At 38.3% G+C, this 19,150-nt stretch overlaps 1 protein-coding gene and 1 pseudogene across 1 annotated transcript in view; one reads left to right on the top strand and one right to left on the bottom strand.

Moving 5' to 3' along the window:
- dock1 (dedicator of cytokinesis 1) overlaps positions 1–19,150 on the top strand; it is a 708,121-nt gene that overhangs the window by 10,698 nt on the left and 678,273 nt on the right. The window lies entirely within an intron of this gene.
- On the bottom strand, positions 5,939–6,056 carry LOC129407968 (5S ribosomal RNA; annotated as a pseudogene).

Here is a 19,150-nt window from a genome sequence, read left to right as displayed (position 1 = left end):
GTCTGTTAAGTGGATGAGTCATTATTGGAAAGTAAAGCCTTTATTATACCTTATACCCGACCAGACTTCAGACGTCAGACTTCATATACTTTCTTCTTCTTTTTTTTTTTTTTTTGTGTGTGTGTGTCCACGTAGCACTAATGAGCTCTGTGCTAGCCCCATCCGCCCACTTCTACAGACACCAAAGGGCCATTTCTGCTCTGCTACTCCGGACATAGCATTTAATAGGCCTACCGTTTTATTAGGGGGTTCTTTACATCTAGTTTTATAAAGGTATTAAGCATTTTCTTACATGGGGACAAGGGATTGGTTTTAAAGTACATATTAAGGTGACAAAAAAGCAACACTTCTTTTTTATTTTAGCCCCGTGTGGTCATGAATTTACACTAAATTAACACTAACGAAGGCCTAAAGGATAGTTTAAGCCAGAACTAAGACTAAGCTGTGACTGAACTAGGTCCAAACTAGGGATGGGCACGATTGGTCGCTTAATCGATAATTGATCATTAAGAATTTCGTCGATTACGTTCATTTTTAATCGACAAACCGAATGTAGGTTGCTGTGCGTAGCGTAGGCTGACCGAACGTCCGTTTTTCCTCGAAACATGTCAGTTTTTCACGTCCTGTCCTGGCTTTTTTTTTTTTTTTTAATAAAGTGATATAAATTTTTTCATTACCTTTCAAACTGAGCATCTCTCGTAGCTCTCTGTGCACTCAGAAGGAGCGAGCAAACACAAACGGTCGGTCAGCCTGCAACACGCGCAGCAAATGCATATTTAGCCATGACTTGTACTAGAAACTGCCCACTTTCCATCCCGGTCGAGACAAGTGGGAGGCCATGTGGCACAGTGGCGGTGCCAGGGACCTCAAAGCTCACCAGAACACCGAAAAACATTAAAAAGTTTTGCCAGGTGAGAGTAGCTCAATGTCGATGACGAGGCTCCATGTCCCACCCCCTGTATGGTGTCCTGGTTTCTCAAACGGAAATATGGTCACCCTTTCCAATATTCCACTGAGTCGTGTCCTTTAGTCCGACCGAAGTTGACCGCATCAGCGCACAAGAGCTGTTTTTTTTCTTCACTTAGATTATGCAAATTAGCCATGTGGTTTTAAGTTTGGTTTCTGTAAGACTTCCGCAAAGCTGCATTAAACACATTATGATGTCAAACGGGCTGATGTGGCTCTAGAGTGGTTACGGTTTATATGTCGTAAAGTTGAATTTATTTATGCAGATTAGTAGTGCAGATACTATTAATAATGATGATAATTTTAATATAAATCGTCAATCGTTAATTGTCCCGACGATCGATTAAGAAAATTGAATGGAATGCCCATCCCTAGTCCAAACCATGACTAAATCTTTTAATATGCAACGCTGACAATAAGCAAGGATTTAAACACACCTGCCAAGTCCATGCAGGCACATTTCATTTCAGCCCGTCTCTGATCAGTTGCTGGGCTTCGAAACATCTTCGGGAAAGTCTGAAATAGTTTATCGCTTCATTTTTCACATTTCTAACCCCACGTTCTTTCCTGGTTGCGCAGCAGCTTTTTAGTTTAAATGTCAGCGACCTTCAAGGACTAAACCTAAAGCAAAATGGGCAACACGGAAAAATGCCTCCTGCCATTAATGCGCCTCTCGTCTTGTCCAAAGCAGATGAACACCAGAAATGATGTCGTGTCCAAACTGACAAGCAACTCAACACTCAAAATCACCCTATCGAAAAGGAAAATTGATTGATTGATTACTTGATTAATGTGAATCTGACCATTTCCTAGTACAGGGAAATTGGAGGCACAGTTTTGACTACAGAGCTCAGGGGCGCCCACACTTTTTCAGCATGCAAGTTACTACAGTTATGAAATGACAAAGTGAAAATTATCTACCCACTACAAAGCCAAGCAAACTGTACTGCACTTAAACACTCTACTCCCCTTTTTTGGACCTTCAGCCACAGTTTGAGAATCACTTTTTTAAGAGAACTTCCACTGACATGTTACAGAAAGCAGTGAAAAAAGTGAAGAAAGTGAGTAGGATTTTAAACCTGTTTTTTCAAGTTTTTATCTGGAGTTATTATCTTTTATTGGTTTTGCAGTGGGACTTACCAGCCTCTGCGCATTTACCAAACGCACGTCGTGACAAATACAGATGCATTTGTGCACTTTTATTAGGCAAACTTCAACCACATGTCGCAGTAGGTCTGTTCTTTGCTGTAGGCCTGCTTTATGCCAACACCGTAACGTAAATTTAGATTAGTTTTTGCTTCACATTTCGTCCTTCTCTTCTAATCAGTGCGCATTGAAGAGGGAGCCTGTGTGTGCTGTTCGCAGGGAGGAGCGGTGCGCTGACGTGAGACAGGTGAACAGGTGGGATGCGTGCTCCCACACACCGCTGCAAGTTTATTGCTGTAATAAAATGTGACTGCACTCATCGAGCATCAGACCTCGAGTCTGAGACAAGACCGAGACAAGAGTAAATCCAAACGAGGGATTAATCAAGCTGGTCTTCACCGTTTGCAGCTCGTGCAAAATGCTGCAGCTCGTCTGCTCACTAACTGTCCGAAACACGACCACATCACCCCTGTCCTGTCCTCCTTGCACTGGCTCCCTGTCCAGTTCTAAATTCATTTAAAAAATTTTATGTTTGTTTTTAATACAGTCAATGGTCTTGCACCTTCCTACTTGTATTTTGACTCCTCACCAACCCAGCAGAGCTCTACGATCTGCTGGGCAACATCTGCTGGAGGTTCCCCCTTCCCGGTGCAAACAGCGGGGTGATCGTTCTTTTGCAGTGGCCTGGTCCAAAACTCTGGAACTTTTTGGCCACTGAGTTACGGTCCATCCCTAACCTGCCTCTGTTCAAAGCCAAACTTAAAACCTACTTAAGTAAAATGACTTTTAACACTTAGTGGCCCTGTGACACTTTCTTTATTTTAATGGTGTAATGTGCTTTGTTGACCTGTTTGTATGATGTTTCTTGTTTTTTATCTTGTTTTAATGTTGTACAGCATTTTGGTCGGCTTTGGTCGTTGGAAGGCGCTATAGAAATAAAGTCTGATTGATCGATTGAACGAGGTCGAGTATGACATTACGATCTACCCACACCAACTTGGCGATCGACTGGTAGATTACGATCGACGTACTGGGCACCCCTGACATAGATGTTCCAGCCATGTCCTGTTGCACTGGGCTCTTTGGCTTTCCCTCTTTTTTACAACATGTCTTTTGACATTTTAGAGAGAATGCCACTTTCGACTAGACCTGTAACGATAACAGATTTTGCTGGACGATGAATTGACTAAGAATTTATTGCGGTAAATGATAATATTGACATTTTGAGACCAATTTCAACTATTATAATGACCATAGGAATAAAAATGCAAATACACCCTTTCAAAGATCAATAAACCTTACTTTCTAAAGAACATTTAACACAGGAACTGCAAGACAAACAAAAACAACAGGCCTAAATAAAACAGACTTAACATAGGACTATCCTAATGTAGTTTGACTCACAGCGAGGACTTGTTCACAAAAATGCACTTGAATAAACCACTGTTGAACCAAATACAACCAAAGCAATGAATAAAATGGATTATTAAGTCTCTGTAACAAAATAGTCCCTGACTTACATTGGAATATTGTGTGTGTCTCTGTGGCTGCTGCTGTGAGCCTCGTCATTTTGGTCTTAAATATCTGTCCTGTCTGTGTCGTGTTGGTTTCTTGTGGGATTTCGGGCTCTTCCCGGGGGCTAGGCCAGTTCTGTCGATCGGTATCAGAAGCACTTGCGACATTAACATCACCGGTTGAGCGGTCAGATCTAGCTCCCGCCGATGAATACTTGTCGTTTGTTCTTGAGCGAGACACTTAACCCAGCTCGCTCCCAGTGTGTGTGAATGGAAATAAAGTAGGGGTGTAACAATAACCAAAATATCTTGATATCGTATCGTCAAAAGTCTCTCAATAATATCGTGGACCATCACAATATATCGAATTACAAGTTTCTTTGCTTAAATTCATTGTTATGGTGCTGAAATAGCTAAAAAAAAAGAGAGGGAACTACATCGACCATGATCCTTTGCTCCATTTCGGTGCAAACTACATGAAGAAATAACAGTTCTAAACACTTTTAATCTTAGTTCTTAGGCATTTTAAGAGGAAAAAGTAGCATATTCACAATTTTGTTAGCCTCCAGAAAGTATTGCAATAAATACCGCACCGTGAGATTTGGATATCCGTAGTATAAAGTGCTTTGAGTGTATTGAAGGTGGAAAAATGCTATAAACCGTTACCGTTTACAAGTAGTCGGAGCGGTATACTTTAATATCGTATTGGGACGCTTACCACAGTTTAAGAAACCTCGATGCTGACAGTGTTTTTAGGTCATTCACTGAAAAACTTGAATGCGTTTTGGGTGAGATCAGCCCTCAGAGCCTGTCAGAAGCTTCTCATTCATAACAAACGGTGTCAAGTTTGTGTGTGTGAGCAGTTCAGATCTGCTTTTGTAGATTTACAGTAAAAAAACCCAAAACAAAACATTATACTTTGTTTGTTTTTATAGAATCAGCCTTTGAATTTGTACATGTACTTACCTGTTTGGCGTCACCGCTGAGGATTATTAAATTGTGTGATGTGACTGTGGAAGTGAAAGTCAGTTAATATTTGTTTGGAGAGGCAGGGTTTGCCAGTCTTCTGTCAGTAGAAGCGTGCGGTTTGGAGCTTTGGATTTCAATCTTTGGAGGAATACGTGGGACTATTATTAAATTACACTTACCTTACTACATTCTCCAATTTTAATTTTCTGTTTTCTTATTTTTCAGTGATACATGTAGGATTTGGCAGCGTTTTAGTACTGCTTGACTATCCACTGGAGGAGCTGACAACTTCACAGCTCTTTGTTGTGATGAAGTTTATAGCGACGTCAGCGTGTTTCTTTTATTTAAGTTGTTTTAGGTGAATTTTGTGCTTTAAAATTTGCAGACTGTAACAAAATAATCTAACTTTATAGCAAACTCGGGCACACTATTTCTTCTTTAAGCAATCATAGTGAAGTATGAACTCTCAGAACAAGCAAATTACTTTATTTACAACTTGAAGGTGCACTGTGTAACTTTTCTGGTGGAAGGTTGTCAAATGCTTCTCTCCATTTCATTCGTTTGTCTGGAATTTTGACAGTTTGGCAGGATGGCAGGGGTCATCAAACTAAGGCCCACGGGACGACTCCGATCCTCCACACCCACTTGAACTGGCCCCAAGAGGCAGTCCTCAAAAGTTGTCATGGCCTATTTTATTTTATTTATTTTTTATTTATAATTTGTCAAGTTTGAGGGATTGGATACACAGCACATCAACAACAAGACAGACATAACTAAATATAAAACTAACACGCATACAAAGAAAAAATAAATGAATAAATAAAAAATAAAAAAAATAAATAATAAATAAATAATAATAATAATAATAATAATAATAATAATAATAATAATAATAATTAATATAAATAAATAAATAAATTGCCTATTTTTTAAAATTTCTTTTTGGCAAATAATAACACGTCTGCATCTTGTATTTTGTTGATTTTTCAATTTAAAAAATATATTTATGTGAAGTATTTATATTTAAATAATTATATCACGTATTTACATTTGTTTCCGAATTTTCGTCACCTGACAAGCTCGAGACCAAACAGTGACAGTCAACACACGTGCAGAGTTCTGTAGTGCAGTTTTTATTTATTTATTTTTTATTTATATAGCTCTTTTTACAGACATGTGTCACAAAGATGCTTTACAGAGCAGTATTCATTCACTCCATACCCAGTGGTGGTAAGCTTCTATTGTAGCACACACCGCTTTTATACCAGGCAATGTGGGTGAAGTCTCTTGCCTATGGACACAACAACAGTTTTTTTTTGGGGTTTTTTTTTGCAACTGGCACCCCACTGTGGCTCCAGATTTTTCCAGAGGTCTCCCATCCAAGTACTAACCAGACCCGGCCCTGCTAATCTTCTGAGATCTGACGGGATCAGGCTTTGACAAACTGGTATGACCACAGTTAAGGACTCGTTCTAGTTAAGGACACAAGTAACGATAAACAAATACGTGTCAGGAATGATGTGTTGACGCGGTGTTGTGGATGTGCCGGACTAGTAATTTCTACTACACAATGAGACCTGCTGGTGTCATTTTGGTCTGGGTCATACAATTCTTTTATACGGCCGACCCAACGCTGGCCCCCCGTCACAGTCAGGAGCGATAATGTGGCCCCCAGAGAAAAAAAAAAAAAAAAAAAAGTTTGGTGATGCCTGCTGTTTGGTATTAAACCTTTCTATCATCATGGAGACCAAACCAGACCAAGTTACAGGTCAGATTTGTGGCATGCAATGGCAAACAAGCGCTCCAAAAGAAAAGTAATGCATCTTTAAAGGCATTATTATGATACAAAGTTTACATGAATAGTGATAAAATCGAAATCGTGATCTGGCTCATAGAAAATCAGGATTTTAATCTTTTGGCACATCACCCGGCCGTGCCCAGGACACCAGTGTCTCAGTCCAGGTGTAACTCTGCTGATCTGTTCCGATGAGTAAGTCCATCATTGGCTTTCCTCGCACATTCACACTGAACTATTGAACCTCTCCAAATGGACGGTCGAGTGTTTTGGGCTCCGGTCCCAGCTCTCTCTCTGCTCCGCGTAATGTCATAAAAAAGACAAATTGCGTGGAGACATTTTAAAATCTCACCTGCCTTGACCTTCACTAATTTCATTACTCCTCTCTCCCTGTGAAATGTCAGATTTTACCCCGATCGGACTTAAATCAGAGCGTTTGAAAGCTGGAGATCGGGTTGTCCTGTGATTGATTTTAAGATTTAATACTTTGTGGTAGTGTGATCAAATCTTGTCCCATTTAGTCCAATTTATTAAGTTCTTGTAGGGATTATTATTATTATTAAAGAGCCCATATGATGCTATTTTCTGATCTATGTTATAATGTTGTTTCCTCTTCACAAACAGACCTGGAGTTGTGTTTTGTTTCATTCACACATTAACACACAAACCCTGCATATTTACTCTGAGTTCTTCTCTCTGATAGACACTGAGACTAGGGCTGGGGATCATTAAGAAGTTGCCGAGACGATACATAGTCTTGATACATCGATATAGTGCATCTTTTGATTCGATTTGATGATTTTCCTCTGATTCTGATATTAGGGCTAATCATTAAGATTGCCGATACATGTCTCGATATAGTGCACTTTTGATTCGATATGATATATTTCTAATTGATTTGATACAGTGCAATAAAAAATAAAGGCTAAATCTTTGTTAAACCACTTCTTGTGCAAAGTTCATATGAAACATTTTACTCGTCCAAACAGTGAAATATGTCGTATAAATGAGTTTCCTTCCTCTAAATCTATCTCATTTCCGAAATCAGAAAACAATATAAACTGTTCAAATATTGTGCAAGAAACACAATCTATTACAGAAATCTTTTTTAAACTCTTTCTTATTATTCAACCTGAAACTTTAAGAAAATTCAATTTTTAAAAATTAGTAGAAAATCATTAACTTGTAAAAATAAATACTGTAGCCGTATGTATCGGTACAGCAGACTACGACATCAATACGATACACTATATCGATATTTCAATATTTTTGCACACCCCTAACTCAAACACACTCTTGGCATTGTCAGCCTCTACTAAACCAACAGTAAAAGGTAGCTTGCTTGAAAACTACCACTTCATGACATCACAAAATGGAACAGAGCATGCTGAGCTTTGGAGATGTAGACAGTCTAATAATAAAAGGTTGCGAATGAAACAAAACACAACTTTGTTTTGATGATGTAACAACATGTCTTAAAGCGCACAAGAGTAAATTTTGCATAATCAGGACCTTTAAATGCAGATATTTGTTGTCATATATCTAGTTATAGAAAGAATTCTACATATTTAGGCTGAGTTCTCTCAAACAGAAACACTCAGTTCCACCTTGTGATGTCATATGGTCATACAGGAAGTGCTTCAGTATGGTTTTTGAACCCCCATACACCTACACTAGAATTATTTGGATAATTTCTACTGAACAAAAGGTAAAAAGTAGCTGTTAACTTGAAAACTTAACACTTCATGACATCACAAGGCGGAACAGAGCATTTTGAGCGTTGGAGATGCAGACAGACTAATAAACTCTATCTAAAACATGTGTGAATGAAACAAAACACAACTCCAGGTCTGTTTTTGATTCATGTATTTATTTGGGCTATTAAGAAATGTACATTCTTTTACAATAGAACTTATAACATCAATGAAATCAATGCAGAAATAACAACAAAAAAAAAAGGTCACTGTCACTGTTATAGTTTGGTAACATAACTGTACTGCAATAATATATAAGGATACCAACAATGGAAAGGAAACAAAAAGCATAAACCAGTGCTACAGAAGGAAATATTGTTCTAATATTAAGACCTACTCTATATATATACTGTGACCAGACCACATTTTTATATAATTTTATTTTATTTTTTTTAATATAACTTGGATTTATGGATATTTTGGCATTGCTTGTGATGTGTATTCAGGCTCTTCCAGAGTTTTACACCAGATATAGACATACAGAAACTTTTACGGGTAGTTCAAACATTGGGCAATTTGAAATTTCCATAGTTTTCTCTTTCATTTTGAACAAGCTTTGAGGAGGTAACGTCATTATAACATGATTTGAAGCTCACAAGAGTCAAATTTGTATAATATAGAACCTTTGAAGTGTTAATATTTAAAGCTTTGTGTGTATTTTTTAGGCAGCAGTTTGACCAAAACAAAATACTGACCTGTGCTGGAGATTTAAGTCCAATAGCCGATAAGCTCAAAAGTCAAAATATCTCCCAACTGATCTCGACTATCTGTCTTTACTCTCCGCGACTTCCTGTCTTTTTGTATTTTCTTCTCAACTTTTCTTTTTTCAACAGACTGTCACTTCACTGATGTGAATCTCTGATAAAAATTTAACACAAGTACAATCCCGCCAAACCAAGCAAGGCAAGGCAAGTTTATTTGTATAGCAGAATTCGTACACAAAGTAATTCAAAGTGCTTTACAGAATAAGAAATACCTTAAAATCACCATAAAAACACAGCAAAACCTAAATAATGATCATAAAATTAAAAAAGAAGAGAGAGAAACCTGAGCGACCAACGATTAAGAACCGGACCGACATTGTGCAAGAGATCTATATAATGGAAAAGGTTTCATTTTTATTCAAAGTGCAGCTGGACTTATTTTACAAGATGTGGTCTAAATGGACAGAGTATGTAAAACCAGTGAGATCAGACTTCATATAAAACTGCTACATATTTGCAGTGTTTGATTAATTTGTGAAAGAGATTCCCTGGCTCCTCAACCTGTTCTGAGTTTGTATATGTTTAAAAAAAAAAAAAGCAAAAGCAGGAACGTGTGATTTCATTCTATACATTGCAATGTGTAATCTGCTTTTTCAATAAAAAGTAAATTTGAAAAAAAAAAAAAAAAAGGGAGAGAGAGACTTTAAATGAGAGAGAAGAGTGCAGAATGAAAAATGAAAACCTTTCAGTCATATACAGCTAAACGGAACAGTTTTGAGCCTGGTTTTAAACAGAGTCAAAGCAGAGTCTGTCTCACATCTTCAGGAAGACTGTACCAGGTTTTAGCGGCATGAATCTGAAACTCTGACTCCTTATGTTTAGTCGTGACTCTGGGCACCAGCAGGAGGCCGGTCCCTGAGCTCCTCAGAGTGTGAGATGGTTCATATGGCACTAACATGTCACAGATGGACTTTGGTGCTCGGCCATGGAGAGACTTGTAATAATAATAATAATAATAATAAATTTTATTTATATTGCACTTTACATAAAATAATCTCAAAGTGCTACAGGTAAAAACAATGAGTAAAAAGGTGCATCAGAAACAGTGGATCAAGCTAAAACCAGTGCAGGAATTTATAAGATAAAACAAGAATAAAATACAATTAACAAAAGGCTTTAGTAAAAAGGTGTGTTTTAAGATTTTGTTTAAAAACAGAAATAGATTGTGGGGCTCTCAGGTGGTCGGGGAGAGCATTCCAAAGCCTTGGAGCAGCAGAGGAGAAGGCCCGATCTCCCATGGTGCAAAGTTTGGTTCTGGGGGGTTGGAGAGTGTTGGTGGCTGCAGAGCGGAGGGAGCGTGAGGGGGTCTGGGGAGTGAGGAGTTCCTTAAGGTACTGGGGGGAGTGACCGTGGATGCAATGACGTCCTACAGAGGTGTTTGATGTGGGTGTCAAAGGTGAGTTGTGAGTCCATTTTGACACCCAGGTTGTACAAGCAGAGCTGCTTTAAAGTTTATTCTCTGAGGCACAGGAGCCAGAGCAGAGACCTGAGCACAGGACTTATAATTAGAAAAACATGAAAACCTGTCATTTGCGCTTTAAAGATGCATTGTGTAACTTTTCTGTTGGAGGATCTATTAAATATGTTTCACAATATGGTATTAAACATTTCTATCTTCATGGAGACCAAACCAGACCAAGTTACAGTCAGATCTGTGGAGAGGCGACGCCGCTCACAGTCAGAATGTCTGTTTTTTTAGGTATTTTTGAGCTTTAAAACCACTTGTAGTTTAATAAATATTAAATAGAGCTGTTTAATGCCATACTGTGGAACATTCCAGGCAGAACAATGGCATATCCACAGACCCCCAACCAAAAAAATGACACAGTGCACCTTTTATTCTCCATAGAAATCACTCACATTTCCCCTGCTATGTTCAAACTGTGAGAAACTCCTATCCCACACACGGTGAACTAACAAATATGGCATCAATTAAAACCGCCCGGCGTGAAAGTACATAAATTCAAACCCGTGGTATGAAATCTCAGCTCAGCGTTTCCGCCCATCTCTAAAAAGCTGTGAATTATGGCCCATTTTATTATAGCCGTTGGTGTTATAAGATGCAGGGGCTGTACATCATTTGGAAAGCCCATTTGTTTTTTACAGAGTTTTAACTGTCTGAAAGGTGGTTAGACTCTACGTACTAAAATAGTCCAGTTTTTATATGATTTAATGAAGTAATTGAGTTTTGATTGTAAAAGAATATGCGCTATTGGATTTGGTATCAGCTCTATGTAAACGTATTGACAAGTGACATGTTTTATTATCCGTCTTTGAGTGTGTAAGGGTGTAACTGTTTGTAATGAATGATTGTAAAACTGGTGTAATGTTTGTGTATATGGTTCGTCTGTTTGCTTGTGTGTGTGATTAGAATAATTTGTATGTACATATGCAATGAATTTAATGAGAAATAAAACGTGTACGCGTGGGAGGATAGTTCTGTCATCAGAGTAAGAGCAGATGTTTTAAATGGTCTAATGGTGCGTTCGATTATTCATTCGTGTCCCACTAAGATTTCGGATATGACGCCATGTCCACAATTCAGGCGTTTTATTATGTTTCGTGCAGAGACCGTGTATGTATATATATATATGAATGGATGTGGTAGTCGCCCCGTTCCGGTTTTGTGTGTCCAACTTGGAGAAGTTGGAAACCTGGATTCCAACCGAAAAGCTGTTATTGTTGTTTGTTTATGTTGATGTTTAGCATTTACCGTATTTTCCGGGCTATTAGGCGCGCTCTTAAGCCTCTAACCCTATCAAAAAAACGACCGCGTGAACCTGCAATCCAGAGCGCCCTGTACGCGAATCCACTGAGGTGTCCCAGCACGACTTTAGTAAACTAGAAAGCCGCACCACCCGCAGCGCACGCAAACACACACGGAGCAGACAGCGACCGCACAGCGAAAAACACCCACAGACACACTCATCACTCCACGCCGACGAGGAACGGAACGGAGGAACGAACCGAAAAAGCGAGTGCAATGTGCCACTTCTAGACACGACTGAACAACTGAGTCACTGCGAACACGCCGACAATCCAGCGATCCCAGACAGCACCCTCCCTACACGCCACAACTGAACAAAGCCCAGAGTCACCGTGAACGCCAAAACAAACAAAACCACTCACCCATCCCACTGCTGTGTTTCCTTTAAAGTCCAGTGTGGTTTATTTGTAAAAAAAATTCAAAAATAGACCATTCAATGACAGTGCGTCTTACAATCCAGAGCAGGTAATAGTGCGGAAAATATGGTAAAACAAGTGTTCAAAACAAGTCTTTGTTCAATATTGGCCTCACCACAACAGTGACTACCAAACCCATAGGCAGTGATACAGACGCAGTGAAGGCAGGGGTGTCCAAACTTTTTTCATCAAGGGCCACACATCTAAACACAAACGAAGCAGAGGGCCGATCGAGGGCCGTAGACTGGTGCTCAGTACAGAGAATAATTGAAATATGTGCATGTTTAACCCGTTAGAATGAGCCATCAGTCTTTATTCTTGCTAAGATCCTTAAAACCACACGGTAAATATTAAATATTAGCTTTATCAAGGTAGATTTTCAAAAAACTTGCAGTAAAAAGTATTTTTTTTATTGATGCAAGGTTATTTGGACGAATTCACATAGAAATGAAAATGAAAACAGTTCATACTTAAAAGTGACACTGGGCACAGCCAACGTGGATTCTATCTCGAAATCCTTACTCGGCCTCCTCCGAGTTCTTTTGAGTTCTGAGTTCCCCTGTCCAAGGAAAAGGGGCGTGTCAGTGTGTGTCACCAGGTAACATCCTTGGACCTCCGAGTTGGATCGATAATTGTACGCACCATGAAAAATACAGAATGGATTTAAGCTCCAAACAAACAAACAAACAAAAAAGCAATGGTGTAAATGATCCTGCTTTTTGTGGTGAGTTTTGATTCTCATAATTTGGAAAAAACTCTACCAGCTCCTTGGAGTGATGCAGGACCTACACACAGATATCGTCACAGTAATTGAAGTTGTATTGTTGTACAGTAAAACCATTTCTTAAAATATAATTTGTGTTTTAGATGACAGTGCCACTTTTGATAATGGTTCATAATGGTACAGAAAAAAAAAACAAACCAAAACTTTCTTGAAGGTGCATTGGTCTGGTGTAGGGTCCATCACCGGCTTGTTTCTTTGGAGATGTGCCTCAAATGTTCCACAGTATGACCATAAACTTCAGAATGTCCATTTCAAGCCAAATTACAGGTTAAATTTGTGGAGAGGCGACCCCCTCTTACAGTAAGAATTAATGTTTCTTTTAAGATATAAGATATTTTTGAGCAATAATAACACCTGTAGTTCAATAAATACAGGACAGATTAGTTTAATACTATATTGTGGACAATTTAAACCAAATCATTCAAGGAACATTGTGTAACTTTTCTGGTGGAGGGTCCGTCAGATGCTTATGTTATTGATTTGTCTAGAATGTTTCACAGTGTGGTATTAAATCTTTTTTATCTTAAGACCAAACCAGACCAAGGTAACCACGCTCACAGGCAGAATGTCTGTTTTTCCAAGTATTTTTGAGTTATAAAACCACTTGTATTTGATTAAATGTAAGGTAGAGCTGCTTAATGTCATACTGTGGACACATAGCGCACCTTTAACATCTCCATGGACACTACAAAAAGTTACACAGTGCACCTTTATGTTTATTTGCCTTTGACACAAATGAAAACGAACTCCCGGAAAGTCAGTGTGTGTTGTTTGTAGCGGATAGATAGTTGCCTCTGTTGTGTTAGTGAGCAGTGTGTCTTCTTCTGTGTAAATAAAAGCAGTAGAAATGGGTTTTCTTTGGCAGCGGGAGGAAGTTAGAATGAATCGATGCTCTCGGGCCCAGTGAGTATTTTCTAAAACGAGTGTTTATTTTGAGACTTCCTTTCATGTGCTCTGACCAATATCTGCACTGTTGTTTTGAGTCTAAACAACAGTGAGTCCTGAGAAAAGTGGGTGAAGCTATTCTGCAGATGAACATTGAAAGTGCATTTTGATGGATTCATGTTTTTATAGTTAGTATTTGTAAATATTTCTCATAGTTGTGCATCAGTTAAGTGGTCAGTGGTCATTAGCTTGTTGGGAAAAAAAGTGGAAAATAAAATAGAGGAAGTAGCATTGAGTTCTAAAACTGAACACAGTATTCTGATGAATTAACACTGATTTAACAAAATGGATTTGTTTTCATCATAAGATGTATATATAAATGGACATGGTTAACTTGGTAGCAGCTGCGTTGAAAGTAGGAAGTGAACATGAGGGTGTTTCCAGCTCCATCGACTCTGGCCCCAGTTGACTTTACATTGAAAAACACTAAGGATGCACCGATACCGAAACTGGTATTGAGTATCTGCCTGATACTTCCTTAATATACTTGTACTCGTACTGGTTAAACATTTGTCGATACCGCGCAGCAATACCACTATTACGCGACACATTGCCCCTTATCCCAGTTTCAGTATGCCAAATAAGCCAGTATCTTGGTTATGAGAAACCCAGATTAATAAAGTGACTGTACATGAGTGAAATGACTGTTAAATAAAGAGCTGTGCTGAACACGTAAGACCTGCAGACTATGATCTCTGAAAGTTTTCACATGAGCCATCTCCAACAGACTCACCATCAGCAGAACATCCCTCTGTCACAGAAAGAACACTCATATTCTACTGAGTCGTGTCCTTTAGTTCGACAGAAGCTGAACCGCATCAGCGCACAAGGAGCGAGCTGTTTTTTCAGCGCTTATAGTTTATGCAAATGATCCATGTGGTTTTAAGTTTTGTTTCTGTAAAACATAAACAAATGTGAGCAAAACTGCATTAAACATATTATAATATCAGGGTGTTTGTATTTTTCCTAGTTTATTAAATATAGAATTTTTGCGCTTGTATGTTTGTAAGATTATGTCAAGAAACTGGAATACTATGGCTTCATCCATACTAGTACGTATTCGAGTCATTTTCGTTGTGGATGCAGTGTTCTTCCACACTAATCTGATGGAAAATGGCTCCAGAGACGGAAAGATCTGGTGCCACCAGCTCCCACAAATTCATTTGTGTACAGATCTGATGCGACAGCGTGTGGACGCCTGAAAACACTGATACACTGATGTAGGTCTGTGCGCTGTGAAGTAATTAATGTCCATAATGTCCATTCATATATACGGTCTGTGCGTACGACCTGCAGACGTATAATCTCTGAAAATTTTCACATGAACCATCTCCAACGTGACAGAATCGCCCCTCTGTGACAGAAAGAACACTCATATTTCACTGAGTCGTGTCCTTTAGTCCGACAGAAGCTGAACCGAAGCATCAGCGCACAAGGAGCGAGCTGTTTTTTTCAGCGCTTATAGTTTATGCAAATGAGCCATGTGGTTTTAAGTTTAATTTCTGTAAAACGTAAACGAATATGCTCAAAGCTGTGTGGATAGGGAAGGATTGCAGACACAGAAACGAAGCGTCTGGACAAAAATAATTTCCGATACAGTGATTTGTTTCAGTGTAAACGTAGCCTACATTTGATCATGTACACAGGGATATGAGTCCCCCAGTTTCTCAGCGAGCATGTAAACAGCATTTCCCAAATACTGCCGTAATCGGGATACTGATTTGCATGTAAACGCACTCGTTGTATGTTCATGGGGGTGGGGGTTAAAGTATCGGTACTGGTTCTCAGTATTGCACGTACTGAAATACTCGTAGTCATACCAGTTTTCAAAAAAGTGGTACTGGTGCATCCCTAAAAAAAAAACGCCACCCCTCTCTCTGTAACTTCTGTAACTGCTGCAGTGAGCCTCGTCATTTTGGTCTTAAAATGTATTTACCCACTCTACATGATCCTGGTGTTTTTTCGCAGTTTTGTTATTAAATAAATTCCTCTTCCTCATATTGAACTCTGCTCCAAATCCGCTCTTATACCCGCTAACATCGTGGGCGTCAATGGACTGGAGCCGAACTCTAGGGGTGACGTAACTCTCCCTTAGTCCACTTCTTTATACAGTCTATGGTTGTCGTCTGTTTTTATTTGTCAAATCATAACTTGTGTAATTTAGATAAGTTTTGACCCTTGCATTGTGGTTGCTGCATAACAGTTACAGAATTACCTCTATGTCAATGTCATATCAACTCTCCATGTCCAACTGGGAAGTCAAAATTAATAAACAAAATTACAAAACTAGAAAAAAGAACTAGGCAATGATGTTCTTAAATGTAATTATTTTAGTTTTATCTGTCAGTTCATATTAAAGTTTGGCAATATTCTCTAATGAAATAGTTGTTTTGAGGCAATTTGAGACAATTTAATAAGAAGTCTATAAGAAAACAAATTTAAAATGCCAAGATCTGATCAAATAAAGAGAGAATAAACTTGCAGTGTCATTTTTCAAAAAAGGTTGGAAGGGATTTTTGGGCCAATTTTACGGTCTGGTCACCTTTGTGCGGGACTAGACCCAATATAGGCACAGTTCAGTGTATTTCTGATGGATTTCAAAGCTAGAATTAGATTTTTGTTTGCAGGAAAACCCCAAAATTGAGACTTTAATTCTGCAAATGTTATCTGCTGATACTTCTACATTTGGTGAGAAGCAAACTGAAGGCAATGCTCTGTCTGAATATCCTGAATCTCTGTTACTCAAGTTAGACTTTAATCTGATCTTTGTTTTAACACAATGTCGCCAGAAAGAGCTTATTTAGATGGAATTACATCAAGTGAGCTGATTTGTGTCGTTAAACAAGTTAGCCAACCGTTTTTTACTTAGTCACTCTCACAATTTTGTTGAAAATCCAACACCTAAACAGGACCATGGACTTTTGTATTGATCACAGGCCAGAGGTGGGGACTTGCAAGTCATGACTTGGACTCGAGTCAGACTTTGAGTCACTATTTTTAGGACTTGAGACTTGACTTGATAAAATGGAATAAAACTTGGGACTCGACTTGGACTTGAAGGTCACGGACTTGGGACTTGGACTTGAGCTTTGTGACTTGAGAAAACCTGATTCTTCTAAAAATATATGTTTTTAGAAAATACTTTTCTCTTTACAGTTGATAAATGTGGTGCTTAATTTTACAGGAATAAACAAGAACATGTCGCTCCCACTTCTCTATTTGTTACTTTGGATGTAACTGAAGTACTGTGATGTGATATCCTCAAATGTACTACAGTAATACACAGTATAATACAGTAAAACAGAGAGAACTACAGAGAACATGATCCTTCCATTTCAGTGCAGACTACATGACAAAATTAATTGTTTTTAAGCACTTTTAAATCTGAAATCTTTCTATTCTGACTGATTCACACTAAGATTTATTTGTCAAAACAATTAAAAAGGAAAAATGTACATTTCTACAACTCTTATATAAATACTCATATATCAATATACCATGACATTTTAAGCACAATTTAGTTTAAAATTCATATAAATAGCAAAAATCGAAGCTGTATTTGGTATTTTGGTTTACTCAAAGTAGACGACTTGGACTTGACTTGGACTTATGGGCCAGTGACTCGAGACTCGACTTGGACTTGCCTGTATTTGACTTGCGACTTGACTTGGACTTGAGGTCAAAGACTTGAGACTTGCAAAACAACGCCTTGGCCCCACCTCTGCCACAGGCCCCTGAAAATACAGTTTAAATCCATTTTGTATTATTTTTTTTAGATTTTAGACTATCTAAAAACTTCTGAATTTGTTAAGGTGGCCCATTGTTTCACTGTGGTAACTAGAGAAACATTACACCACAGAAACACATGCAGGACACCCCCAGCGCGCTGTCAGTGCCAAGTATCAGTACCTCTTTATATTCACAGAAGTGGAAAGATACATGTTTTATTGCAGCTTCCTTTCCCTTGGTTTGTGGCATCTGTCAGTGAAGTCATGAAACTGTCATTTGTGTTCTGGTTAAAAATAGAGCACAATAGAAGAAGAGAAAGGGTTGAACTTGTAACAAAAGTGACCACCGCAAATATTTAGAGAAGCGAACGATGACGTGCACGCTACCTCGGCTAACCATAATGCTTACTTAGTTCACTTAGTAACACAATGCATAATACAGTTCTCAGTGTGTTCTCATCTGTTTTATAATGTTGTTTCCTCCTCACAAACAAACCTGGAGTTGTGTTTAGTTTTGTTTCATTCACACATGTTTAACACACAAATCCTGCATATTCAGGCTCAGTTATTATTATTATTATTATTATTTATTAAAGACAACAGGATATAACATTTAACAAAATACAATAATCACCAAATACACTGACACAAATTTAGTTAAATAAAGCAAAAGTAATGTGGTAGTGCAGCATAAACACACTCCTTACATCGCTATTTTGGCCAGTTTATAATTGAAATTCCTTCCCCCAGTTTTGAATAAACATTTATACTTAACTAATATTATTTTTACCGTCATCATTTCCCTTTCATCATCTTTTTACTATTTATTACGGTCTCAAAGCATCATTTTAAAGGCATTTCCTTTTAGACTGAGTTCATCATTTCAGCTCTGGAATTGCCAGCTTCTCCCGAACTCAAGGAGGTAGTAGTTTTTTATTCGGTCATTTTGCAGCACTACAAAATAAAACAAAACAAAACATAGTCTACAACTCCATGGATCATGACCGAAAGGGATTAGGCTGAAGTAAAAAGACCTAGGGATGTAACAATAACCGAAATACCGTGATATCGTATCGTCAAAGTTCTCACAATAATATCGTGGACCATCATAATATATCGAAGAATCACAAGTCACTTTGCTTAAATTAAGAGTTATGGTGCAGCAATAGCTAAAAAAGACAGAGGGAACTACATAGACCATGATCCTTTGCTCCAATTCAGTGCAGACTACAAGAAGAAATAACAGTTCTAAGCACTTTTAAGTCTTAGTTCTTTGGATTAAGTCTCGTCAAGGCGTTTTAAGTGGAAAAAGTGGCATATTAACAGTGTTGATCCTCCACAAAATATCTCATTAAGTATCGTACTGCGAGGTTCATACCGTGACGATATTGTATCATGAGACTTTGACATCGTTACACCCCTGCCTAACCCGTATTAACCCTATTTCTCAGACAGAATTCCAAAATGAAAGCAGCAAATGAACAGCAAGTTTGCATTTATAATTTCACATATGACTTACTGTATATATAAGAGACAAGATATAAATTAAAACAAACAAAATTTTATGCATAATTCATTCATTCCAGAGCTCTAAATCTTTCA

This window comes from Boleophthalmus pectinirostris, unplaced genomic scaffold, assembly GCF_026225935.1.
Source record: "Boleophthalmus pectinirostris isolate CB_2022bp ecotype Guang Dong unplaced genomic scaffold, ASM2622593v1 HiC_scaffold_14, whole genome shotgun sequence".
NCBI lineage: Eukaryota > Metazoa > Chordata > Actinopteri > Gobiiformes > Gobiidae > Boleophthalmus > Boleophthalmus pectinirostris.
This window is presented reverse-complemented; position numbering and strand designations above follow the sequence as displayed.